Below are 26,242 nucleotides of genomic sequence, written 5' to 3'. Positions count from 1 at the left end.
TGAGGGTTGACGGCTCAGCAGTGAGCGCTGAGACACCTGTGCGTGTGATGGCTCCCGCTGCACATTTCTTACAGCCTTCCGGCTTAGGGGAGGCGGAGCCTGTTGGCCATGCCCCTTTGTGCCTTCAAGGTTGTTTTTTGATGATATATGGTGAGTCAGATATCCAAGATTCTTGCCATCACTTCCTGAACAGCTCTTCCTGCACACTCTTGTTTTATCTGGTGGGGGGGGAGATGATCTGTCCCCCGCTGCCTCATGGCTGTAGGGGCCGGTGTGGGGCCGGGCATCTCAGGAGGAGCCTGGCTGCTTAAGCACAATCTACGTTTATAAAACAGGCACTTTTAAAGGCAGTCATGGGGGCCTTCATGGCAGGGCTGTCGGTCCCAGCTGCCCCCTGCTGGGAGATGTCACTCTCGTGGCTCCCGCACCAGTCCCACTGCATTTGTTTAACTTTAAATGTCTTGCTGAGATCCCACGGCATTCTGGGTGGTGAGCAGGAACCGCATCCATAGCCCCTGGACCACATGTTCCCTCCACGTCCACGTGCTTGTGTGCAAGCGGCCTGCTAGGCTGTGGCACCGGGCAGCGTGGGTCGCCGGCATTGTCGCCTCTGCCTGTCAGTGCTGCCTTCTGTCGGTGGTTGTTTTTAGGCTGCAGAAGAGCCAGGGCCTGTGCTGGTGGCGGGGGACCTGTCGGAGCCCCCGGAGAAGCATGTTGGAAAAGAGGCAGCTTTGCCGGCATCTCTGTCACAGTGCATCCTCATCCCTGTCTTTTTTTATAACGCCGGGGGAGCTGTTGCCATGCCGCTTTGGGCAGTGCTTCCAGAACGTTCTTTCTGGTGTATAGCACGGTGATAGCTGGTGCACTGACTGACTGTGTCTCTCTCTGTTACATGCTCAGCTGCGTGTGCCATTACCACGAGACTGCTGGAGTTGACCTGCCGGCCAGCTAGTTAATCGGCTGTAGGTTGGGTAGTGTGGCATCACCGCAGCGAGGACATGCTGCTTCTGTGTCGAGGTCTGTGTCGGATCAGCGCATCTCCGTCGCCAGTGTCAAGAAAGTTCTGAAGTGGTTCTGAAGCGGCCATCATGTGACTTATGGGAGGCCGCGTCCCAGACACCCATAGGCTGGAAATTGGGCCAGAGTCCGTGTCAGGCAGAGCGACGGTTGGGCATGTCGATGCGTTGAAAGCCCCCCTTTGCAGCCACCGCCGCTGTCATGGTCTGACGTGACAATGGGGGGTGGGGGGGGTGGGGGTGGAAATAAGCAACCTTGTGGGAGCCCCAGTGAGCTGAGGGCTCCAAGGAAGAAGAGGGGGCACCCCAGCATTAGGCTATGCCCACAGTGGGCGTGTGCTGACTCACTGAAGAGCTGTAATCGATGCAGTGCTACTGAAACTGAGGGGTTTTGTCATCCTCTCAGTGTTTGTCGTTCCATTTGTGTGTGTGTGTGTGTGTGTGTGTGTGTGTGTGTGTGTGTGTGTGTGTGTGTGTGTGTGTGTGTGTGTGTGCGTGTGTGCGTGTGTGTCTCTGTGTGTGCGTGCGTGCGTGGTATGAGGGTGTATTGGTAATAAGCACTGCCTGGGTAGTGTTTGCTGTGCCAGAAGCAGTGCTGGAAACAGCTGTGGTTTCTGTGACTGTGTGTGTGTGCGCGTGTGCATATGTGTGTGTGTGCGTGTGTGCGCGCGTATGTGTGGTGTGGTGTGTGTGTGTGTGTGTACGTACGTACGTACGTACGTACGCGCGCACATGCGTGTCAGAGAGCCAGGGAGTTCTGGTTTTCATGAGCCATCATTTGTACAGTGGCCTCCCCCCTCTCCCACTCCCTCTCCTTTTTTCCCCTTCTCATCTCTCTCTCTCTGGCAGAGGAGGAAGGGGAACTGGGCCTCCCTGAGCCAGCCCCTGACTGTTCTGTGTGTGTCTGTTGGTCCGTATGTGTGCATGTCCTCATGTCATCCACTTAACCATTTTCTTTAAACTACCAATTAAAACAAATGGGGGAATGAATAAAAGAAGACATAAGGAAAAAAAAACACACACAGGCCGGCATCTCGTTATGCTTAACGCCTAATTAGGCACAACTGACTGACATCAGAAAATGGCAAACCCATTAACAATCCCCCCCCCCCCCCCCAAACGCGTTCGTTCGCAGCTTCAGCGTCGGCCAGGCAGGTTTGTCTGCTGTGTCTCTGAAGGCTGCAGAGTTGCAGCTGATTGCGAGCGCAGCCCTTTGTGGCGCTGACATGGGGCGGCAGAGGCTGCCGTGCAGTTGTGCTCCACTTGGCCGGCCGTGGGGGCGCTTGGAGCGACTCCGTCCCGTAAACCGAACAGCTCTGCAGTTTGCTGTCCTCTCCTGGCCGCCTCACCTTTTAAATGTCATAAATAGATTCCTCTCTTCTCCCTGGCAGAAATCAGATGGTTTTCCCAGCTTTTCAGAAATACCCCCTGACGCTGGATCGCTGCTATATTTTCTGCGAGGAGGCTAAGAATTAGTGGATGTCTTTGGCTGTGATGGAGCTGGCACCAGCGATAAAATGCCGAATGGCACAGAGATCAGTCTGCCCACCAGCATTTCTGTAGGTGTGCAGGTGACCAAACATATTTTTTTTTAAACCCCATTGACGTTAAGATGTTTGTTTTTTCCTCTCATTTTTTTTCTCGATTGAAATGTCAGCGTGCTGGGCGAAATGTGCCAAGACGTCAAACTGCCGGGATAAAACTGGCCTTGGAAACCAGTTCAGTGTGGCAGCTTCTGGCAGTCTGCAGCCTGTGGTCACTGAGGCTGTAATCAAGTAGTGAAACCGGCTCGCAGTGCCGGGCCGTGGGTTAGAGCCGGCCGCTGGCTCCAGCCGCGGTCACTTTGCGTGTCTTTTTGAGTGGACTTCAGACACCGGTGTTAGCATGCAGGAAGTGGTCCTGTCCGGCATGGGTTCTCCTCTTCTGGTCCTCCAGCGGCCTGACACTGCTGCCTAGTACAGCTCTGTGTACTAGACAGCAGATCCTGGGGGGGCACCTTCTGCTGCATTTCCTACAGTAGGTGGTGTGAATTTCTCTCTACGCCTCTAACCTTCAGCCTTGGAGTTTCCTGACCTTGATCTAGCAGCCCCCCCCCCCTCCTCCATAGTCCCCTGAGATAGGGGATGGTCTAGGCATGGCCACTTGTCTCTGGGCTGTCTGGGGGTCAGTGATGTGCCGTGGCAGGAAGTCTGCCCCCCACCACTCCTGCCCCCCACCACTCCTGCCCCCCACCACTCCTGCTCCCCGCCATCCGCACATTCACGTACAGGAAACCGAGTGCTGCGATGGAGGCGCCCATCAAAAGGTCATCGCTGAGAACCCCTCACTGTTTTTGGGTGCATGCAGCCGTTGCTACGTCGCCTTTGGTTGCTCTGCCGCTCCTCTTCCTCCTCCATCCTCTGGGATTCATGCTCCTGGAAGGAGGCTGCCTGCAGGCGGACCCTCCCTCCTCCTGGGCACGTACACCTACTCCCTGCAGATGCATGTCAGTGCTGGCAGTTTCCTCCTTCCCGCTCCCAGGGCCTGCTGAGCGAGCCGGCTGCAGTCGCATTTCAGTGTCGCATGAGTGTGTCGGAGCCCCAGACTGCGGCGATGCCATGGGTTCTGTCTGTTTGACTGCAACGTAAAAGGTTTTTTTGGAGAAGCGGCCAGAGTTCTTATGAAACAAAGGTACCTTTTATTTAGGCTTTGTGTGTCTTTTGATGGGGTGGGGCTGCTTTTGGAAGAAGAGGTTGGCAGAGGTGCTGCACCTCTTTGGAGTTCGGGGGACACCCATCTACCTGCTGCATCAAGGGTCTGCCTGCAGTGAGGCTCACAAACATGCTGCGAGACGTGGCAGGAGTGCTGCATGGCGTCTGCGGCAGCGCAGGCCCAGTGACGTCGAGGGACGGGGTCTCATGCATGTGCCACGGATGGCAGATCCCGGATCGAGAGAGGAGTCGGCGGGCTACTTGAAACGCTGCCAGGTGACAGGGGGGCCTGAGCAAACTTCTCTGCTGGCCTGTGTGTGATGAGTGCGGTGGCTGCTGGGAAACACCCCCTTTTCAGGGAAGTGTTTCCTTCGCCTGTGATGAGGATGAGGGCCTGGCTGGGCGAACTGCACTGGCCCAGATCTAACCAAGCCCATCGCCAGAAGGCCCCCCTTCATTTCGTTTTGCAGAAGTGAGCAGTCAGCAGTTCCTCCGCAGAGCGCCGGGATGCCCCTCTGATGGGATTTTGGCACTGCTAAATGCAAACAGCCACCCCTCCTCCCCGTCGGCAAGCAGGCTGGGCCAGATTGGTGGCTGCTCAGCACCGTTAAAGGGCCGGCACGTCCTAAACGGGTCCCGTCCCCGCACCTCTTCACAGTAATGTGCTGTTTGGCCCAGCCACCTGAGGGCGCTGCTCTCAGGTCTGGTGGCTATGATCCAGCATATAGGGTTTGGGGGCCGGGGTGATGGTGCGCAGAGCCGAGCTGCCAATGGCAGGCCATCATCAGGCGCCGGGCCCTGCTGTCTGTACGGAGCCAGCGAGCCTAACAGGCGTGAAGAGGAGTCCCAGGGTTGCAGAGTACGGCGCAGTGGGGCTCGTGCCAGCGGGCTCTTGGCGGGCGCCATGCTTCAGCAGGAGCGACGCGGCGCCTTCGGTCAATTCGCCCCCCACCCCCCCATTTTCATACGTGCCGCTGAGAGCGCTTCTCCGTTTGACAGCCGGCCCGGCTATCCGTTTCCATCCAGCTCCTAACGACTTGGGACGGGGGGGGGGGGACTGGAGCGACCCAAATTAATTACGCCTTCTGTAAAAGTGGGTTTGGGGAGCTGCCCTGTTCTTTTTCCAGTCCGGCAGAGGCTCCGCGCAGACAGCGCCCCCTTCATCTGATTGCGGAAAGTGACCTTCCCGTCTCAGAGCGTGTTCATTAATGATGATCATGATGATGATGAAGATGATTGTGAGTTGTCAGGCTGTGCGGGGCGGGTGTGGGGCCAGGCCCGGCCGGCGGTGCAGACAGATGGACAGGCCTTGATACCGTCAGCCGGCTCCACGCTTTATCTGCGCTCTCCGTGCCGTCGCAGCAGACGACAGCTTTATGGCCAAGACGCCGTGTCTGCCGCGAGCGGAGCGCCTGTACGGAGACTGCGGGGATTAGGAGATGCGGCAGAGGCTTAGGCCTGCGTGTTTCGCACGGGGGAGTCGCAGGGTATAGCCCGGAGGAGATCTAATATGGCCGGGGGGCAGGCACAGTGAAGCGGGGGCTTTCCCGGCAGCTACTGGTCAGCTGACACGGGGAAATGCCCAGTGAAAAGGACATCCCCACAAGTCAGCGCAGATCTGCCGCCAGGATTAACGTCCCTCTCCGTCCAGACGGATGCAAAGGTGCATAAATGGAAGCACAGTGGGGTTAGAGGTCAAAGCCAGACGACAAAGTGCCTTGGGGAGAGGGTCTTAAAATCCGCCGGCGGGGGAGGGACGGTCACTGCTGCTTATTGTTCCAGAAAACAGGTAAACGTGTTTTTCAAGCCAGAAGTCCTGTGTCGGGCTGTCCCACGAACCGCTCTGCCCCCCCCTGCCCCATCCTCCTCATGGCTCCCGTCAGTGTTTAATGCGCCTCATTGCTGGAGATTTCGAGTATTACCACATCATTACTGTGCCGGGGGTCTGTTCAGCCATCTGCTCCGGCAGGGCTTAGCTAAGGGGCCTTGGGCTGTGTTGCTCTGGGGAATGGATGCGTGTTTTAATCCCGTACAAGATGCCCTTTTAGAAATAATCCTCTTCCGAAAAAGGGCAAACAAATCAGTGTGCGTCTGACACCGCACGTGCGAAGCAGTTAAGATCGGCCATCTTGCTGCAGCCGCGTCACTGCGAGTGTGTGGCACATCCATAGCAGGGATAAAATTACAAAGCCTAATTTTAGCCTTATCATCTGCTCTGATTTACTGAGATCATAAATAGCCAGTGAGTTAATTTAAAGAAAATGTCTTGTATAGACTGCAGGTATTCATTTTAGCGCAGTTTTGGTTATTGTGGTGGAATATCTTGGGATGTTACCTAAATATACACAGCGGTCACTTGAGTTAGCTCTCAAAGATCGTAGGTTTTATTTTTTCCGAAGTGGAAGCAACACACAAGTGGGTCTATAGGGGGCGTCCTGTTCTGCATTATATCATATATATATATATATATATATATATATATAGCGCTGTCATTATGATCAGACTCGCTTTGAGTGACCCTGCTCCCCTCTGCGGTCCTCTGGGCTGTGCTAATGTCTCTGCGCCAGGTGGGTGTGGGCTCTGCCTGTTTCAGCAGGTCCCGAGCGAAGGGTGGATGATCGGCATGTTTCGGTCCCCTGACAATGGCACTCGACTCAGTCATCAGACCTGTACACTAAACGTCACTGTGGCCCGACACCGACAGGCTGACCTTGCTCCAGGGCCTCGCAGCTCGGCCCTTCTAATGGGCACACAGTATTTCCAGCCGGTCCAAGCATGGTACCGGTCGATGTCGGATCAAAGGCGGTCCGCGGCCCTCGGCACGCCTCGCTGAGCGCAGGGAGCATTGGTAAATCACCTTGAGAGGTGACAGATGGAGTGGGCGGGTCCCGGCGCAAGGGCGAGGGGGCCCTGGAGTGGAAAAAAAGGTGGTGCGGGCGATTTCCTCGCTCGGCAAGAGCGGGCGCGAGCCTCATGTTGAGGGTGCATCTCGCTCAGCCTCAGAAACGCAGCGTCGAACCAGACAGGATGAATTTGCTGTTAATCAATTAGCAGAGCTGTGTTAATTATGCCCGTTACTGTGTCCTGATCTGTAAAGCAGTTGTTCAGAGGTCGTGTGCTGCTCCTGATCCCCCCTCGCCAATCGCTTTTGTGTCTCCTCTGGTTTCCCAGCCAGGCACTTGATGAATAACAGCAAAAGACAAAAACGGCTTTGCTTCAGCACTAAAGCAGTTGTGTTTTTCTTAGATAAATAAGAATTTATGTGCTGGTTTGAGAAAAGGAAGGAGGGGCAGGGAGGGGAAGAGAGAGAGTGAGGGAGCAAGTGAGAGCGAGGGAGGAAAGGTGACATCCTGGCAAAATGCCCCCATTGGTGTGTAGTGAGTTATTCTTGTTTTTTCAAATACTTTTTTATAGACAGGTTACAGAGTACAAAACACAGGTGTGTAGAGAATACCTCAAAGGTCACAGGTATAAAGCGCGGACACGTGGAGAGAACAGCTCAAAGGTCAAGGGTACGAAACGCGGACACGTGGAGAGAACAGCTCAAAGGTCAAGGGTACGAAACGCGGACACGTGGAGAGAACAGCTCAAAGGTCAAGGGTACGAAACGCGGACACGTGGAGAGAACAGCTCAAAGGTCAAGGGTACGAAACGCGGACACGTGGAGAGAACAGCTCAAAGGTCAAGGGTACGAAACGCGGACACGTGGAGAGAACAGCTCAAAGGTCAAGGGTACGAAACGCGGACGCACGGAGAGAACAGCTCAAAGGTCACGCGTACGAAACGCGGACGCGCGGAGAGAACAGCTCAAAGGTCACGGGTATGAAATGCGGACGTGTGGAGAGAACAGCTCAAAGGTCAAGGGTACGAAACGCGGATGCGCGGAGAGAACAGCGCAAAGGTCAAGGGTACGAAACGCGGACGCGCGGAGAGAACAGCGCAAAGGTCAAGGGTACGAAACGCGGACGCGCGGAGAGAACAGCGCAAAGGTCAAGGGTACGAAACGCGGACGCGCGGAGAGAACAGCTCAAAGGTCAAGGGTACGAAACGCGGATGCACGGAGAGGACAGCTCAAAGGTCACGGGTACGAAACGCGGATGCGCGGAGAGAACAGCTCAAAGGTCAAGGGTACGAAACGCGGATGGGCGGAGAGAACAGCTCAAAGGTCACGGGTACGAAACGCGGACACGCGGAGAGAACAGGTCAAAGGTCACGGGTACGAAACGCGGACGCGCTGAGAGAACAGCTCAAAGGTCACGGGTATGAAATGCAGACGCGTGGAGAGAGCAGTTCACACAGGGGCTGTGTTGATCTGGCCTTCCTGTCATGTGGCAGCCAGTGACTTTGATGCCTGAAATGTGTTGTTGCTGCTCTTCACGAGGTCATGGTCCCTTTCACCGTCCCCTCGAGTGTTTCCTGGTATGCCACCTTCTACAAGTTTGGTATGGGTCAATATTCCCTGCTAACAGCGTCCAAGCTGACCGGTCGCTGGAGATCTGGGCAGGCAGACGATGAGAGGGACAAAAACAAAGATAGTTCTGGGGGAAGATGTACCTGAGATTTTCATGTCTGGTATGACATCACAAGGGTCCAAATTTCACACTGCTGTGTCTTCCTACACTGGAGAACGTTCCGGGTGAAGGGTGGCCAGTGAATATGGGTTATGGGGATATTAAGGCTCCCAGCACACATGCAGCACTCATGGGCTACATTTAATAACAACACTAAGTATTATTAGGAGTCATTGTTCCGGTAATATTGAAGACTGTCACAATTAAACGTGTTCACAGGCACACAGGATTTGGGCTCAAGATTCCCCTGTCATCCAAATGCCCTGAACTGTTCTTGCTCCTTCATTGCTTGTGCAATCAACCAGTGTTTGAACATAAGGGGGTGTTTTCAGTCCTGGAAAAATTAATCAGTTGCTACATCTGTGTCTATGTTCCTGTTGAAGTAACTGTATAATAATCACACTACTAGAAATCTAACTAAATTCTAGATGCTGCTCTCATCTATCCATCCATCTACGCACCCATCCATCGTCTATCCATCTTCTAACTGTATATGCTGATCACGGTTGTGGGTGGGGCAGCACAAGGCTGAGGGTCACCCTGCATGGGGTGGCAGTTACTGCTCTTATGTACAGAAAAAGTCATTACTAAAATGAATAAGTAGTTGAATGACCTAATCTGTATTACATGCTAGGAGCTGGCGGATTCATTCAGTGACTCTCTACGAAGAGAAGAATCTATGAGTAAAGTGAATTTACTTTTTGTGCGGTTTATTTTTATGGGGTGAAAGTACTCCTTTACTATTGTGTGTTTGGCTTCCACATCCCCAACCCCCCACAGAGCATGCCACTCACATTGCCAGTCTGTCATCTGTGAGTGTAAATATTGAGCTTATCAGCTACTTGTGCCTCTGAGAAGGCGTGATCCACATGCCGTACTGGGGCACAGAATCCCCTGTGTCAGCACAGGTCGCAGCTCCTGCTTGCTGGCTTCCGCGTTGTTCTAAGGGGCAGCTGTTCTGCTGGGTTGTTTACTTCTGCTGTACTTTTGATATCACTTTCCTAACCACTGTGGTAATCGCCTTTAAAATGTGTTTTCTTAATAATATGATCTGTTGGGCTCCCTGCTCTCTGAGGATGAGGCTGTCTTTGGATGGACACATTGTGTTGATTTAAAATGCTTACTTCCAATGCATTGAAGCCTGATTAAGGAGCAGTTCCGTCCCGCTTGTGTCCCAGTGCTCCTGCCCAGAACGCAGATGCCCTGAGAGTCCATGTCCACCTCCCAGCGATTCCTGTGCTCGGTCCAAGGCCTTGTGCAAGAGTCTTGCCTAATTCTTTATCTCTGAGTTGTCAGGCCAATTCAGGCAGAGTGTATTTAGCCAATAGATCATCCGGTTATGAGCTCGGGGGGGCAGAGTGGATCCGCTCATCACGTTAAACGGCAGAACGATTAAACCGATGGAGACTGAACGCCCAGCGGAGCTCTGCCCCATTTGGATCTGACCGGGGCTGCCGTCGCCACACGCCAGAAATCGAAAGGGTTTTTTATTTTCCATCTTTTTTTGGTAGTGAAACCACACTCCTCTGTAACATTAAGCAGAGTGGACTGGTTTCAAATGGTCCCCGTTTCCGAATGGCCAGCGGTCAAATCAGTCGTTAAAACCCACAAACAAATTATAGCAACTTTAATTTCTGGCGGTGTCCATTTGGGAAGGGAGGGGCTGTGATTGATAACTTTTTCTGCTGTAATATGCTGCTCCTGCTCTTATGCTGCCCAGTCCCAGTATGACTTGGCCTAGAGTTAGTCGTTTTTCTTTTTTTTTTTTTTTTCCTCATGAATTTAAAAACAGAGCATGTAATGTAATCAGCCGTGTGGTCACAGCACGGGCCGGCCAGCCAGCTTCTAGGCCGGTGCTATTTTCCGCGGTAAGCGGAGCGTGTGTTGGGCCTGACGGCGGTGTCTCCGTTTCCGGGTTGCCGCGTGCTCAGCCGCGGATGCAGCGCTCCATCTGACGGGGCTCCTCCCTGGCCCTCGCCCTGTCGTGCTCGTCCGCCAAGCGGCACTGCCCTTCCCTGACCGCTGTACGAGCCACCTGGCCCTCGTCGTGTGCCCAGGTGACGCCTGGCAGCCCAGGCTGTTCCCGTAGGTGGCATCCGCTAACAGGCGGTGCCCCCCCCCCCCCCCATGGCTGTATGTGGCTCCTGCTCCAGTGAGAGTGAGACACGCTAGCGGGCCCTGGGGGGTGGGGCAGGGCGGAAGGTGCACCATAGAGCTGGTGAGCCTGCTACCTTTGGGACAGCGTGTCCCTTGTGAGCGTCCCTGGGCTCTGGTTCCCTGGCTCTCCCTTTCTGCCTTAGCTGCGTTATACTGCGATGTCAGACTGTTATATATGCACTTCCTCTGCAACCCCCCCACCCCCATGTGGCCCGTCTCGCTGCTGCCCATCCAGGCCAGCATGTTCTGCCCTGCTGCTCCTCAGTGCACCGTGCCTGGTGGCCGGGAGGCTCAAGTGCTAAAATAAACCGAACGTGCACACCCCCTCCCCCCACCCCACCCCACCCCCGCCCTCCCAAGGCCTGCTGTTGAAGAGGCTCTAGAGATAAGACTGGAATGTGCCATCACTGATCCTCCATCATTTTTTTTTCTGTTCCTTTTTTCTCTGTGGTGCGGCGGTGTCATGGGGGGTCTGTTTGGATTGACTCAGGTTACGGGGGGAGGGGCGGCCGTCCCGGAATGGACCCTCGCCTCATTGGCCTCCTGACCTCGGAGGTCAGTGCCCATTACGACATGAAACATAAATGTCACCGGGCCTCCTGCTAAAGCCATTTGTCTTGCACCAGCCTTTCCGTCCAGCTCCAGACCCCCACCTGGGTGATGTGCCCTGCCAAACGCAAGGCCAGGGCGCCGCAGTGGGCAGAGCTGTGGCGCCCCCCCCCCCCCCCCCCGTGCTGGGTGCGGAGGGTAACGGCTACCATCTGAGGCAGGGAGCCCACTGATTGATTGCAGGTGATCTTCTGACATGGGTCGGGGGGTGGGGGGGGGGGGGTTGCTGGGGGAGAGGATACTCCCTTCCGCTCTGGGAACTTTTGAAATGCCACCGGCGGCTCCCGAACAGGTCAGAAAAATAAAGTACCCCGTACCCATGAGCCAGGCTGCGCCAGGTCATGAGATGGTCTGACCCCCGCGGCTGCATCAGGCCCACATTAATGAGCGTGCGGCGTTGCCTGTGTTCAGTGCCCGCTGCCTTCCCAGGCTGCCTCTGGCTGCTCTCTGCCTCCCATCCTCTGTCGAGCTCCCTGAGTCGAGGCAGCAGCCTGTGGGGTTATGGGAGCCACTCCGGCGCAGTGGATGCAGGGGCTGATTGAATGGCTCCATCCAGCCCTTTACTTCCCTCTCTGCATTGCCTGGACACTGTTTGGTTGCCTGTCATTAGTTGCAAATATATGGTTTACATTTTAATTACGCAGGACTGCAGACGGTTTCAGGTGTTGGTTAATGAGTGACTCAGAAAACTGACAGACTCCCCCCATTTCCGGAATGTATCATCTTCTGAAACAGAGCCTGATGATGTTTCCAGGAGCCGTCTAACATTGTTACGCCCTCCTACCCCTTCTGGGTGCCTGATGTTTCAGTCTGTCGAGGCTTTATGTGAGATGGGTGACGGGGAACGATTCATAAACACAAAAGTGCACCCACATAGGTGTTTCTGAAGACTTCACATGGGTGTTTTTGATGGTTTGTTTCCACACCAAGAAACCTCCAGAACAAAGAGAAGTAGATTGGTTTTGTTTTTAATTGTTTGTGGTTTTATTTTTGCTCTAGATCTGTTTATTTGTGTCATGGGAACCTGTATTCATTCACACAAACTGGATCTCGCACACATGCGCAGCCTGATGATTGCATCGTGCCCCCGCCCCCCCCTACCAGCAGCGTGGCTCTTTAGCTGCGGCTAATGTGCCGTAGCAAGGCAGGCACCCTCAGAGGCAGGCCTGCAACCTCGACCCCCGGCATCATTTGTTTGGACGAGGGCCGTCAGCGCCTGTCGCGCGCTCCGTGATGAAGTGGTGCTCAGTAATTGCCCTTGGAAGCATCCTGGTCAGGGTGGGGTGGGGCTGACAGGCAGAGAAATGATTCCCACCCCCCACCCGCCTGCCTCATCTGCAGCTTTCTAGGGGCCGCGCCCTCGGCCCCGTCTGAATGCCACTTTTGGGGCTCGATCTGCACACGGCAGCCATGAGACTGGGCCTTATTTACTCCGCCTTAAGGGTGCGCCCACCTTTCCTGCGAGGCATACAGACAAGCAGACCACTGAGCTGAAATGCTTTGAGGGCTGAGGTCCACCCAAGAAGGACTTTTACCACCGAAATCACAAGTTTCACAGCCATATCAATTAACATAGTAGGAAAACTACTTCTGCATGGCATTGGGCTCTTGCGCTTCTCAGAGCCGGGTCACCGTCCGCAGGGGGCGAGTCTTCATTTCAGTGCGAGTCTGAAGATGCCCTGAGCGCATGAGATCGCTCTCTGGGTCGTTCAGTGCTGCTGGCTTTTGGCTGAAAAACAGTAACCAAAGGCAGCATGAAACCAACAATTCTGTCCGCATTCCAGAGTGTCTCTGAGCAGAGAATTCATTTTGATGGCGCTGTCCCATTAACCGGGGGACGCCATTAGCAGTGTGACTCGTTAGCGGTGTGTGTCTGATGGCTTGATTGTGCGCCTGTGACAGAGAGGTGTGTCTGCGCTCTCGGGAGCACCGTGTGCTGCCCGTCAGTGCCAGCCATCCATCTGCCGGGCACACGATTGCCAAGGAGCCCCACTTGGGCAATGGCAGTGGCGAGAGCGGCCCGCGAGGTCCAGTCGGCTAGGGCAGGGAATGCCACTGGCTTTGGGGGGGCGGGCTTTGACTTCAGAGCGTTGTGTGTAGGGAGTGGGGGGAGCCCAGCGAGTACACATGCGTGTCGGTGTGACTCACAGGGGGTGTGCGGCTCCACCTGTCGGCATGTGTTGCTGGTGTGTGCATGTGTTTCATAGCATGTCCGTGTCACGTTGGCTGAGTGTTGGTGTTGCCTGGTCTGTCATGGCGCATGTTGGCAGCTCCGGTCCCTCCGGCACGCTGCACGCCTCATGATAATCGGACCTTGGCCGGAATAACCTCGCCTGTGCTATTCTTCGCCTGGAAACAGCCTTCAAAGGCCTACAAAAGCCCCAAAAAGCATCTATTTTAGAGGCGGTATTTATAGGGCTGCAGTTTGTAATTTGATTTCGCTGGTATCGATTGCGAGCGCGACGGCTGCTCTGTGTAATGAAAAGGTCTCTCGGGACGCCGCTCTGTGCGTATATATAGCGGGATCCGGGACGCTCCCCAGCGGCAGGGGGTGGGGGGAGCCTGTGCGGCCATGGTTTGCGGCGTGGGCGGGATTCCAGGCGTGCGTCCTGCCGTCCCCCTGCCTCCCCAAACTCCCCGTGCCTCCTGCCACTGCTGCTGCGCAAATTAGGAGCTCAGTGTAATGGGCTCTTGCCTGAGGCGTCTGCGAGTTCCCCACTGACGCTGCAACATTAACAGCGGCAGAAGGGGAAATGGGGGGGTGGGCAGAAACAACAAAAAAAACAGCAGAAAATGTGCCACAAAGGAGAATTTGCCTGGTGATTAGTGTCATGAGCACAGTCAGTGGGTGGGCTGGTGCTCAGGTGAGTGAGCTTCCCATGCTCAGCCCTCAGTGGCTTTCTGATTGGGAGACAGCGCTACTGGAGGGCTGGTGGTGCAGAGCCATGGACAACGGGGTGGGGGTTGGGGGGTGGAGCGGCCCACTCATCGGCCCAGGCAATCGGCCCAAACCTGTGTGAGGAGTTGGCCTCACACGTGCATGAAAGGGCCCCTAACCTCCCTCTGGCACACCCCCCCCATCATAGTAAAAGAGCTGAGAGGGGTGATTTCTGCCCTGCCGTGACGTTTTCGGAGTCAGAGTAACCCACGTGGCGTTCGATAAATCGCCTGACCTCAGCATTGTAAAGGTAGTGTGGTTCTCTGTCTCATGGTTTGACGATCAGGTGGGGGAATCGGCAGGAGGAGGAATAAAGACTTCAAACGAGAATGGAAGAGTGGTACAATTTCGAGGTCTTTGTCGTGTATCATCGCTGACTGCTTCCTCAGGCTTTCAGGGTGCGGGGGTCGCTGGGGGAACGGGCTGCCCCCCCAGCACTCTGTCCTCTGACACTGGGTGAAGTGTTGGTCGGGTGCCCAAACCTTAACCCCCTCCCCCCACCCCCCAGGAGAAAATGCTGAATCTTTTTTTGTTCTCACATGTGTGTGTATCTGTGCTTCAGATACTTCCATTAGCTTAATGGTTTGGTACCTTGTATAAATGGAGGACAGCTAATTAGATACCAGCGAGTCTGTGTGCCATATTGGGCATAATGCACATGGAGGTATACCACCAGAGACTTGTAGCATAGCGATGTTCCTTGTCTGTCTCCACCTGCCCTCCTGCTCCCCATCTTCCCCTAGCCCTTATCCACCTTCCTGCTCCCCATCTTCCTCTAGCCCTTATCCACCTTCCTGCTCCCCATCTTCCCCCAGCCCTTATCCACCTTCCTGCTCCCCATCTTCCCCCAGCCCTTATCCACCTTCCTGCTCTCCCATCTTCCCCTAGCCCTTATCCACCTTCCTGCTCTCCCATCTTCCCCTAGCCCTTATCCACCTACCTGCTCCTCCATCTTCCTCCTGCCCACATGTCCTTCCCCCAGCCCTTATCCTCGCTCCTGCTCCTCCATCTTCCTCCTGCCTGCTTGTCTTCCCCTAGCCCTTGTCCTCCCTTCTTCCTGCCTGTCCTCCTGCAGCCCTTGTCCTTCTCACTGCCTGCTCCTCCACGGCTCGTCGGCTTGCCCTCCCACCCGCTGCTCCCTCAAGTGTCGTCATTGTCCCGCTGCCTCTCCAGCTGGAGGGCCTGGTTCTTGGCATTTGGAGGTTTAATTGAGCTGGCGTCATTTGAATGCTCTGTAAAGTGGGACTCTCCCAGAGAATTCTCCCATTGTTCCCGGCAGGAGAGCAGTGCCTATGTGATTCTACGCCTCACAGGACGGGGCGCTGTGATTAAGTCATTTGTGCCTTTTAAACTACATGAATAACTTATAAATGGTTCAGACTGGCAGTAATTTGTGTTATTTATTTTTTATTTATGCTCTTTTTTCTTCATGTTGCGTAAAATCAGAACTGCCTCCCCCTTCCTTAGCAGATGAGTGAATTTATTTGTCGAGGCCTCAATGATTGATTGGAAATGACAAAGAGAAACACTGGGAGAGATGTATGTGTGTTTCAGTGCTCATACTGTGGAAATACTGCATTCGTAATGCTGCATCGCACTTGCCTGAAATCAGGGGGTGTCATGCGGTCCACCAACTGATTAAACACCTCCTGGATGAACCAGAAGGACCCGGACTGCCGCCTTCGGTCCTGTGTCATTTCTTGTGTCTGTAATCGCCACCATTTACCTTCTCAAATATTCTCTTAATGTTCTGGAGCTCAGACTTGCCCGGTCAGATACGTGAGGCCGACTTGATGATATTTCATGAGGAGATGAAGGGTTTTGGCCTTGGTCATGCACAGGAAGGCAGGGGGCTCGGCTGGTACAGCGGCATGCTCTTTCAGGAGCAGGGATTGCAGCTATGGTGTCCCAGTCTTCATTTCGTCGCTGGTTTCTTCCAAGCGAGGAGGTGTTATGGATCCCTTCTATGGGGAAAAACCCCAATCCCAACTATGATAACCTTAACCCCTACCCGGCCCTAATCTTACCCATAAGTTCCCAAACAAAATACCTTTGGCATTTGTAGTTTTTTGATTGGAGTCACAGATATTTATAAAATTGAGGTTATGCTTGTGGGGACTGAAGAAATGTCTGCGCAAGATGAAAAGGAAATCTGGTCTCCACTATGTAATAATTACAAAAACACACACACACGTACTCTCTCTCTCACACACACACACACACACACACACACACACACACACACACACACACACGTACTCTCTCTCTCTCTCTTTCTCACACATGCACGCACACACAGGTCAGACACAATAGGCATTAGCGTCTCTGCTGTGTCTATGACAGAAGGGGGGTGTGGCATGAAAAATGGATCCTGTCCCCCTCTATCGTGTTTCTGCCCCCTCCGTTCCCTGCTGCTCCACTCGCCCTGAGGTACCTCGGCCCGGTGTGAACTCCTCCGTGCCCCCCCCTCGCAATCACGGCGCCCTGCCGGGCCCATTCGTCGCATTTTTTGGGGCAGAATGACACTGGGATATTCCATGCTGTCAGTTTGGGAAGCTGCCATCGTACTCTGCTGCCATAGTTCGTCTCCTCCATTCTTTGTGTTTGCATGTAATCGCACTTGTTTACTGGGTGACTTTTTATTTTCACAGTTTGTGGTACTTTGGTGGTTAGCGGGCCTGCAAGCTTGTCTGGGACAGTCTAAGCGAGTCACCGCTAGCCTGATCTGGTGTCTGACTCCCACCACACGTGTGTGCTGATACAGTGACAGACGTCATTCCTCAATGGGAGTGGGTTCTGACATTGGTATGATCGTGTTCTCTGACAACGCTCACTGGTGTCATAATCCCCCCCCGCCCTTGGTGTCGGCCCCGTAATCGTGTGCGTGGCCTGGGCCTCCATTTCTGAATGGATGCCTCTTTCTCAGGCGGCCCGCAGAGCCATGTGACACGTTGTCACGTGTGAGTGCTGCATGGCCCTGTGACGCTGCCTGCCCCCATTGCCGTTTGGTCGGTCACTCCGTGGCTTATAGAGACGGCAGCGATGCACCATGGCCCAGAAGGGCACTGCGGCTGCCCCGGCTGCTCCAGCTGCCCCTGAGCGGCCCCACCCTCTCCTCGATGCTCCCCCCGGTGAATGGATGGCCCCCCCATCTCCTCTCGCTTCCCTCTCCTGTCTTGAAAATAGATTGTGCCGTGTCCCTGCTCATTTATGGGATTTTTTTTTTTAACTGTGTTTTTAAAACAATTAGTTTTGCTCAGACACCCCTTCCCCCCCCCGGCTGATGTTACGGTGCTGGTGTGGTCTCAGCCAGCTGCTGAACGCCCCCACCCAGGCTAGTCCTGTTCAAACTTCATTTAAAGGTAATTTCCCTTCTTGTCCTGCAGCTGAAGTGTTGGGGGGGCAGCGATCGATGCTTCCTGCCGTCTCCCCAGCAGTGAAGCCGGGTGGGATTTCGTCGGTCTGAGCGGCGGCAGGAATAGGTGAGGCCACCGGGGGGCTGGGGGGGGGATGCATGCTGTGGATGTTTAAACAGTACATTACCATATAGTGTGTGCGTACAGTATACCATATGTGCATCTACATTATAGTGTTTACAGTGTAGCGTATGTGCATTTACATTATAGCGTGTATGGTATACTGACTGCATTTACAGTATAGCGTGTACGGTATAGTGACTGCATTTACAGTATAGCGTGTACAGTATAGCGTATATGCATTTATATTATAATGTGTACAGCAGGGCTGAGCAATCTTATTCGGAAAAGGCCAGTGTGTGTACAGGTTTTTCGGATAACTATTAGGTCAGCTGTTCAAACCCTGGAGTGAGAACTCTTCAGCCAATCAGTCTTCTAATTAGTAATCTAATTAGGGAGTTGCAGCAAAAACCTGCATACACACCGGCCCTTTCTGGATAAGATTCGCCACCCCTGGTGTACAGTGTATAGTGTATGTACATTTACATTATGTGTATGGTGTATTGTATGTGCATATACATTATAGTGTGTACACTGTGTGTACAGTACAGTGTATGTGAATTTACATTAGTGTGTACTGTATAGTGTATGTACATTTATATTGGAGTGTGTACAGTATAATGTGTGTGTACAGTATAGCGTGTACGTGTACAGTATTTGTGTGAAATATGGCATATATACAGTAGTGTGTCTGTACAGAATGGTGTGCGTATTGTAGTATGTGCACAGTGTATTCTGTATATAGTAGTTTGTACAGTATGTGTACAGGATACTCGCTTTATAGCATAGTGTGTGTTTACAGTATGTGTATGCAGTTTTATGTGCAGTATAGTGTGTACACAGTAGTTTGTGTGTACAGTATAGCTTGTGTTCAGTATAGCCAAGGAGTTGTGTGTACAGTATTCTGTGTGTACAGTAGGGTGTCTACAGTATGTGTATACGGAATACTTTGTATAGTATAGCGTGCGCGCGCACAGTATATTATATATGCAGTAGTGTGTGTGTACAATACAGTGTGTACACAGTAATATGTGTACAATATTGTGTGTGCAGTATAGCTAAGGGGTTGTGTGTACGCAGTAGGGTGTGTGTACGTATGTGTGTACAGTGTGCGTATAGTATAGCATGTGTACAGTATTGCCAAAGGTCTGTGTGATCGTTTTCGAAACGAGTGCTTCTGGGTAAACGTAGTGGTCTGGCTTTCATTGTCTGCTTCTGTTGCATTTGGTAAATCCCTGGGAACTACAAAACAGAGTGGGAAAAACCGTCTGGGGGTATGGGGGGATCTCCATCACAAGCTCCATCAAAGGTCTGTTGCTGTGTTTGGAGCCACCAGTGCCTGTGTTGCTTGCCCATCTAGCCGGCTGTATGTGCCCACTGGCGCCCAGTGACACGGCTGCGCTCTGACTGAAGCCTCTGAGCCCCCCCCGAAATGACTGGCCTCCCCCCTTCACCCCCTTCACTCAATTTGGGGTCGAATTTGCACTTTCCCCCATCCTGAAAAGAGTAGAGCTGTTAACAATCTTCCAGAACACAGGAATTAAGAGGCACCAAGCGCTTCATGGAAGTGACTTGCTGCAAAGTGATATATCATTCTTATTGACGCGAATTTGCCGTTCTCTGCTGGTCTGGAAAGAATCAATGAGCATTTGGAGAATGAATGATTGTTTAATCACCTGGCCCTGCGGCTAGCCAGGGGTGTGCACCGCTGTGTGTGTGTGTGTGTGTGTGTGATAGTGTGTGTGTGTTCCTACTCGCTGGCCTGTGTTTCTCGCGTGGGGAGGTGCGAACACGTGCTGGGCGCGGGAGGTGCTCGCTCGCAGTGTGTCAGCTGGAATCCGTCAACAGGAAGCTCTTAGTGCCGGCTCGGGTGGGGGAACTTTATGGGCTCCTCTGCCACGTGAACTGGAAGTGTTTCCTTAGCTGGGGGTGGGGGCAGCACTGAACACAGTTTATCAAAGGAAATGAAACCTGCAGGCCAAATTTAGACAGAGCCATAATCTGGTATCGAGCCAGCCTGTGGTAGCGGCTGTGTGCTGCCTCTCCAGTCCTTGGAGCCCCCAGGCAGCGACCGTGTGTGTGTGTGTGTGTGTGTGTGTGTGTGTGTGTGTGTGTGTGTGTGTGTGTGTGTGTTCACCTGCAGATACAGCATCAGGGCTGCATTTCATGGTGCCGCTATCTGACAGATGACGTCAGAATTGTTCTGTGAAACCTGGGATGCCGTCGCTTGGGCTTCCCTCACACTCCGCACACACAAGCCGTGTGGGTAGAGGAGGCAACACGCCAACATCACTTATATATCACTGTCTTCTCCGAGACACGATTCAAGTGCTGGTTTATTGCATGGGGGTGCACTAACGGGTGGGATGGAGGTAATAGTGAATCCGGAGAGTAATCCTCGCTCTGCTCCTATCACAACACGTGCGGGTGAGCGTGAGCCACACGTGCATGCAGTAATGCTCACCATGAGGACGGCCCAGGCAGCAGCCAGTCCAGCACAGCGGCACATTTTAATAACCAGGAGGTCGGGGTGGGGGGGGTGGTGGGGGCATCATTTAGAGCCCAAGAGGAAGATTAGGCTGATTTATGGAGTGACAGCATAATGGCACAGATATGGCTTCTGCGCAAATTGGTGGTAATGAAAGTTTTGTGTAAATAGGGTGAAGAATCCGTCTCCCCTGCTCATTCCGTGCAGGTGACGGGCCCGCCGGCGCGATGGGGACAGGCTCATCTGTAACGGCTTCGAGGTGCGGCACTCTGACAGATGGGTCCCATGCCTGTCTCCTCCAACATAATGTGTGGGAGACCAGATCACGCCCCCTGTTCGTGAATCAGGACCAGACCTGCTCTGGCTCTCTGTGTGCGGAGTCGGCGGCTCTGATCCGATCCAGCTTTCCCAGTAGCTCTGCACATGGCTGAAAGGAAACCAGATTCCGCTTTTTAAATTCTGAAATGTTCATGCTTTATAAAATGGAGTTTTGTTACAGCCTGCCTGCAGTATTGCATTGCTGTGTCCTGGTCCTCCTGTCCGGTTCCATATCCAAACTGTTGTTTTGGGAGTTGATTTTGGAATTCTATTCTCCATGCACCTTATGTATGGGTATCACGTTCCTGGCGGGAGTATCATATTTCTGATGTGAACATCACGCTCCCAATTTGAGTATCACATTCTGGTGTGAGTGTCAGGTTCCTGATATGAATATCACACTCCAGACACAAGTATCATGCTCCTGAAGGTCATGCTCTTGTCGTGAGTATCCTGCTTCTGTCATGAAGATCACACTTCTGACATGGCTACAATGCTCTTGTCGTGAGTATCACATTCCTGACATGAGTGTCATGGGCCTGACTCTTCTATCACGCTCCTGATGTGAGTATCACACTCCTGACACAAATATCACGTTACTGGCATGTTCCAGAATTCGGGCCAGGTTAAGGTGCCTTTTTAAAAATCGTCACATAGGAGAAGCGAGTCCACTGAAGAGACTGACGCCCACGAAATTGGAACAGAGGCCTGTGAATGGGATGGGCTGGAGGAGCAAAGGGCAGAGACGATGTCACTCCGTCTGTGAGCTGTGGCGGATGTGACAGTCTGCGAAGTGCGGTTCTGAATGTCTGCTTCTCGGGCTGATGGCCACACGGAGAGGTCAGGAATGGGGGCGCACGGGGCCCGCCTGGTGCCGTTATGTAACCGCCACCGAATCCCGGTGACCATCTGGGGAGGGGGGGGTGGATTCACTCTCCGTGTCTCTCTGAAACAGCCCCCCCCCCCCCTGTCCTGCCTGGGTGAACTACTGAGAGTTCCTCGCACACTGAGCTCAAGGGTCACTGCAGGTCAAACGCACTTTGTCCCTCACTGGTCCATGTCTTCCTTTTTTTGGTGGGGGGGGTGGGCCGTTCTAAGCACAGAATGTGCTATGGCAGTTCGTGGGCCGTTTGCCAAGGAAGGACAGAAGCATCTCGTAATGAGCCACTGAAGAGCGATTTGATAAGGAAAATGTCACATGCTGTTTTTACGCGAGCGGTGATGTCGGCGCTTTCTGCTAACACGGCCGGATTGCTGTGATGTGTGTGTCTGCGGGGAGCCGTTCGAGTAACAAGGTCCCGTCCTGCCGTGCCCCACCCCCCCCAAGGTCGTCCCTCACAGGAAGCGACACAGCATCCCACAGATGAAACGCGCAGGCTGTGCACATTCCCAGGTCGACGGGGAGATCGTTCTCAGAGATGCTCTTGTGGTACATCGCAGAGGCAGCGGGAAGGAGCCGGCGGCCTGATTTACATACGGCTGGTCGGGGAGGCGACGCCCAAGCAGGCCGCATCTCTGCGCTCTCATGTTAGATTAACATGGCAGAGATTAGGCCGGCTGCTTGGACCGGGGTCCCCCCTGTCGTACCACGTCTGCCCAGATGCAGGCAGGAACAGAGCCCTGTATCGCCACAGAGCGGCATGACCGTAGATAAGGCGGGAATCCTCCCTTTATGCAGTTGAGTTTGCGATCGCTCGCTCACTTCCACAGAGAGGGGGGTGCTGATGGGAAAAAGACGAATCGCTCGCTGGCGTCAGGCCCAGTCACGTGGGCCCGCTTGACTGATTAACCTGTATACCTCCCCGAAAATGCCACAGGCATAGTTCTGATTAAAGTTCAGACAGCCATCTATCATTTGCCCCCTACGTCTCCCTTGCCCCCCCCCCCCCCACCCCCTCGCTGCAAAATGGATGTGATTCTCAAAATTTAATATTGTTTGCTTGGGGAGCCATTTGCATTTCACCATCATCCTCGTCGACAGGCGGCATAGAAAATCCTGTACGGGGGAGTAATGGATTTACTCCTCCCCCCCCCCCCCCCCCCTCCCCAAGCCGGCTCCCCCTTTCCGACTGTTTGTCTGCAGGCCGCTATCGACTCCTTGCTGTCCATTGTGGGCCTTGTTTGCCCCGTCTGTATAAACCGGGTTTTAGCGTCCTCCCCTCCGTAATGCGATTATGTGTGGGAACCAGTTCCATTGGGGAGATTTAAAAAAGGGGGGGGGGGTGTGAGGAAGCACACGATGTTCTGGTCATTCATGCAAAAGCATGCAGCTTTTAAGGGCCTTGCACTGTCTCGCTGGTGCGGACGCACGCGCCGTCCAGAGCACGCCATCGCAGTGCCTCCCGGTCCTCAGCCCCTCTTGCAGACGGCTTTCTTGATGGTGTTTTTCTTCTGCGAACACCAAAGTAAGTTATGACACAATTGCAAGATCCCCCCCCCCACCCCCCCGGATTTACCCTCATGAGGAGATGGAGAGGCGTGGGGGAAGCCTAGGCCAGTGGCCCCCACTGCATGATGATGAGAAACCCCCCCTCCCCTGGCCAGCCACTCGAATGCTGCCTTGTGGGCCTGACTAATGGCGGCGCTCACCCACACCGTGTTATTTGCCATTTGATTGATTGATTTAATCTTGGTAATTGTGTGAGAGGTGCTTCAGCACCAGGCAGCCTTGAGTCCCAGCTCCAACACGTGACCATGTTGGGCCAGTTGCCTGTGGGGGCTGGGGCCGACTGGCTGGGGGAGGGGTTGAGGTAGGAGCTGGACCGTCATCAAGGTCAGTTCGAGGCCCTCCCTGTCCATCGGGAAGTTGCCCCCATCTGGTTGTGAGCACTTTGGGGACCCTCCCTCTTTTTACTGCTTTTATTTGTTTGGGGGTGGGGCTTAAATCCCTCCCCCCATCACACACCATTCATTCAGGTTGAGATGCTCTTCTGCTATGCAAGAATCAAATTTTTCAGCTTTGGGAAATTATTCAATACCAAACTGTCTCGTGAATTGGGGTGCACCCCCATGAACACTCACTGTGTGGTTCCATGGGGGGTTGAAGGGGGGGGTCTGCTCCGGTTTTCATCCCAGGGAGTGATTGCTATCTTTCCCTTTTCTCCCACTTTGGTCCAGAGAGAAACACAAGCTGGGAAATCTGAGTTAAGCGTGTGTGTGTCTGTGTGTGTGTGTGTGTGTATGTGTATGTGTGTGTGCGTGTATGTGTGTGTGCGTGCTTTTGTGTATGCATGTGTGTATGTAGTGCTGGGCGATAAAATCTCGATTTTTTTTATCGATAAAAAATGAGGACGATCACGATGATACACACAGACTATAAAACTCGATCAACCAAGTTTGCTCCGTTTTAGAGAATGCGCTGAGACAGACAACTCGATGGCCTATCGAGCAGAGGTTTACTGAACGCCAGCACAACGGCCAATCACCGACGACGACGTAATTTTGCCCATCCTGCCTTAAAGAAGCAATGGGTGTGTTCGACTTGGGCTCTGGTCTGTCTGCAGCTGACGCGACGTGGAGCGCGATCTGGCTGCAGGGGTGGAGTATAAACTGACTGCAGCCAAGTCGGACAACTTCTACTCCTCGTAGTCTGTGACACCTGACTGCAATGGCAGCACTGCCAGAAGGGTGTAGATAAATCTATACAAATATCACCTGCGTGCACGTTACTGCTTTTACAATAACCAGCTCCTGATATAAACTGTTGGCAGTGAATAAAACCATTGTGTATATCTGCTGATGGAGGCTGCGTGTGTGATGGTGCGTGCGTGTGTGCGCGTGCACGTCTCCCTGTCTCTGCTGATGGAGGCTGCGTGTGTAATGGTGCGTGCGTGTGTGCGCGTGCACGTCTCCCTGTCTCTGCTGATGGAGGCTGCGTGTGTAATGGTGCGTGCGTGTGTGCGCGCGCACGTCTCCCTGTCTCTGCTGATGGAGGCTGCGTGTGTGCGTCTCTTAGTCTCTCTTTCTCTCCGTGCCCCTCTCTCTCTCTGTGGAGAGTGGATACTGTTATCAAGGATCCCTGGTGTAGTGCCTCTTCTGTCTGGCAGGGCCTGTCGCTGTGTTTTCACAGTGAAATAAAAGAAGGTCCAAAGCCGCGAGCCGACAGGGCCGGGACTGATCAGATAAAATGGCGTTTCATCATCAGATACACCCCCTACCGCACTCCATCTCCAATTACACTGCTTTTCCAGCCTGGATCTGTAAGCGAATATACTGGGGGAGGCCTTCATAATCCAGACCATACCAGCGCCTCCGTGAAAGGTGATTTCATTCATTTTCATAACCCCAGAGGTCCCAGAGCAGAAGTAAGCCCACGTCTGGCCTGGTTTCAGCAGGGGTTACAATTTCTGAGAACGGCTTTGGCCGTAAAGGCATTCAGCCATTGGAAGGACAGCTCTCTTCGTTGGGCTGCTTTCACCAAATTGTGTCAAGGTGATGGCGTAGCGCCTAGCGTGCTCACTAAACCGTGCAGGGGAGGAGTGTTCCTGTTCATGCGAGCTTCTCCGGGCCCCACCCCGAGGCACTCTGAGCTGGGGCGGGGGGGACAATGGTGCCACCCTCCCTCTCAGGAACGAAATAAACCTCTGATCGAAGGGCACGCCTCAAGCATGTCTGCCTTGCGGGCCGCCCCTCGCCCGTGACCAGCAGGGGGCGCTCTATGCTGCTCTGCTCTGTGTGGCCTCGCACCAAATCACAGGGCCACTGCACCTAAAAGTGCATCTAAGTTCAGGCATGAGGAGCTGAAGGAGCGTGACGTGTCCGGGAGGCCTGACATTTATAAACAAAAGACACGGAGAGCCAAGTGTCTGTGCGGAGGAGGCAACCAGGGGGCCCAGGGTGACACTGAAGGGGGGTTACCCCAGGGGTGAGATGGGAGAATGGCCTAGAGAGTGTGTGTGTGTGTGTGTGTGTGTGTGTGTTCTGCAGTCCTGGATCCTTTACCAGGATGATGACCCTGAGGCAGCAAAGCTGCTGACTCACTGAGACACCAATCAATCAATTATGTGATCGATACACTTGCACCCCCCACCCAGCAGAATCAATGACTCGTCACGTTTCAGCTGCGGAGGGTGGCGCTCCCAGTCCCCTCGGCTTCCCGGTGCCCCCAGGGGCAGAGCCTGTGCTTAATGGCCGGCATGTGAGCGTCCCTCGTTGTCAGCCTCCGGACTCCATGCAGCACCATCTGCACGCGTGGGTGGCTGTTTGCATCCCCCGTCTCCCCCTGCCGCCCCTGTGTAAATGTATGCGTAATATTTCTTGCAGTGGTGACACCCAGATTACAGGATGTTTTTATTGCCCTTGGGGCGCCCCCCCCATGCCTTTTGCCCATGCTGAGCCCAGCGCTCCATAGCACAGCGGGCCATGACTAATTTGTCACTTTAACTCGTTTTGATATTAATGGCGGGTACAGATTGTTATCTCAGCTTTGCCTTCAAACAGGGCGGCTCCTTGCGGCGGCATCCCGCAGCGCCGCCTCCCCTCCTCCATGGACGTCGTCCTCTTTGTCCTGCTGGCGCTTCGCCCCCCTTGCTGACTCACGCCGCAGGCAGCGGGACCAGATGGTATCTGCGGTTAAAATGGCTCCACCCTCATGCTCATAACGGTGCCCTATCTGATTGGTGTCAAACTGGCTCCACCCTCATGTTTGTACTGCTGCCTCATCTGATTGGTCTTGAGATGGCCCCACCCCCATCGTTTTATTGCTGCCTCATTTGATTGGTGTTAACTCCACCCCCACGTTTGTCCTGCTGCCCCATCTGATTGCTGTTAGTCGTCATGAGTTTTCCATGGATAAGTCCCTGTAAACAGATCACATTCCACTGAACGAGATTAACACAGAAGCATGAGCGGCTAAATGTCGTTATGCACTGTGTGTCTGTCCCAAACGTCAGCTTTTCGGAGGAGGCTTCCGGCAGGAGCCCCTTACGTGTGCCGTGGAGCCGCGGCCTAATGATGCTGTCGGTAGGATGGTCTCGCCGT

General features: G+C 53.8%; 1 long non-coding RNA gene across 1 annotated transcript in view; it reads left to right on the top strand.

Moving 5' to 3' along the window:
* LOC140590892 (uncharacterized) overlaps positions 1–26,242 on the top strand; it is a 46,371-nt gene that overhangs the window by 14,876 nt on the left and 5,253 nt on the right. The window contains exon 2 of the long non-coding RNA XR_011991782.1: positions 17,368–17,463. This is a non-coding gene — a long non-coding RNA (uncharacterized lncRNA). The remainder of the gene's footprint in view (positions 1–17,367; positions 17,464–26,242) is intronic.

This window comes from Paramormyrops kingsleyae, chromosome 5 (assembly GCF_048594095.1).
Source record: "Paramormyrops kingsleyae isolate MSU_618 chromosome 5, PKINGS_0.4, whole genome shotgun sequence".
NCBI lineage: Eukaryota > Metazoa > Chordata > Actinopteri > Osteoglossiformes > Mormyridae > Paramormyrops > Paramormyrops kingsleyae.
The sequence above is the reverse complement of the archived record's forward strand: the minus strand, read 5'-3'. Positions and strand labels throughout refer to the sequence as shown.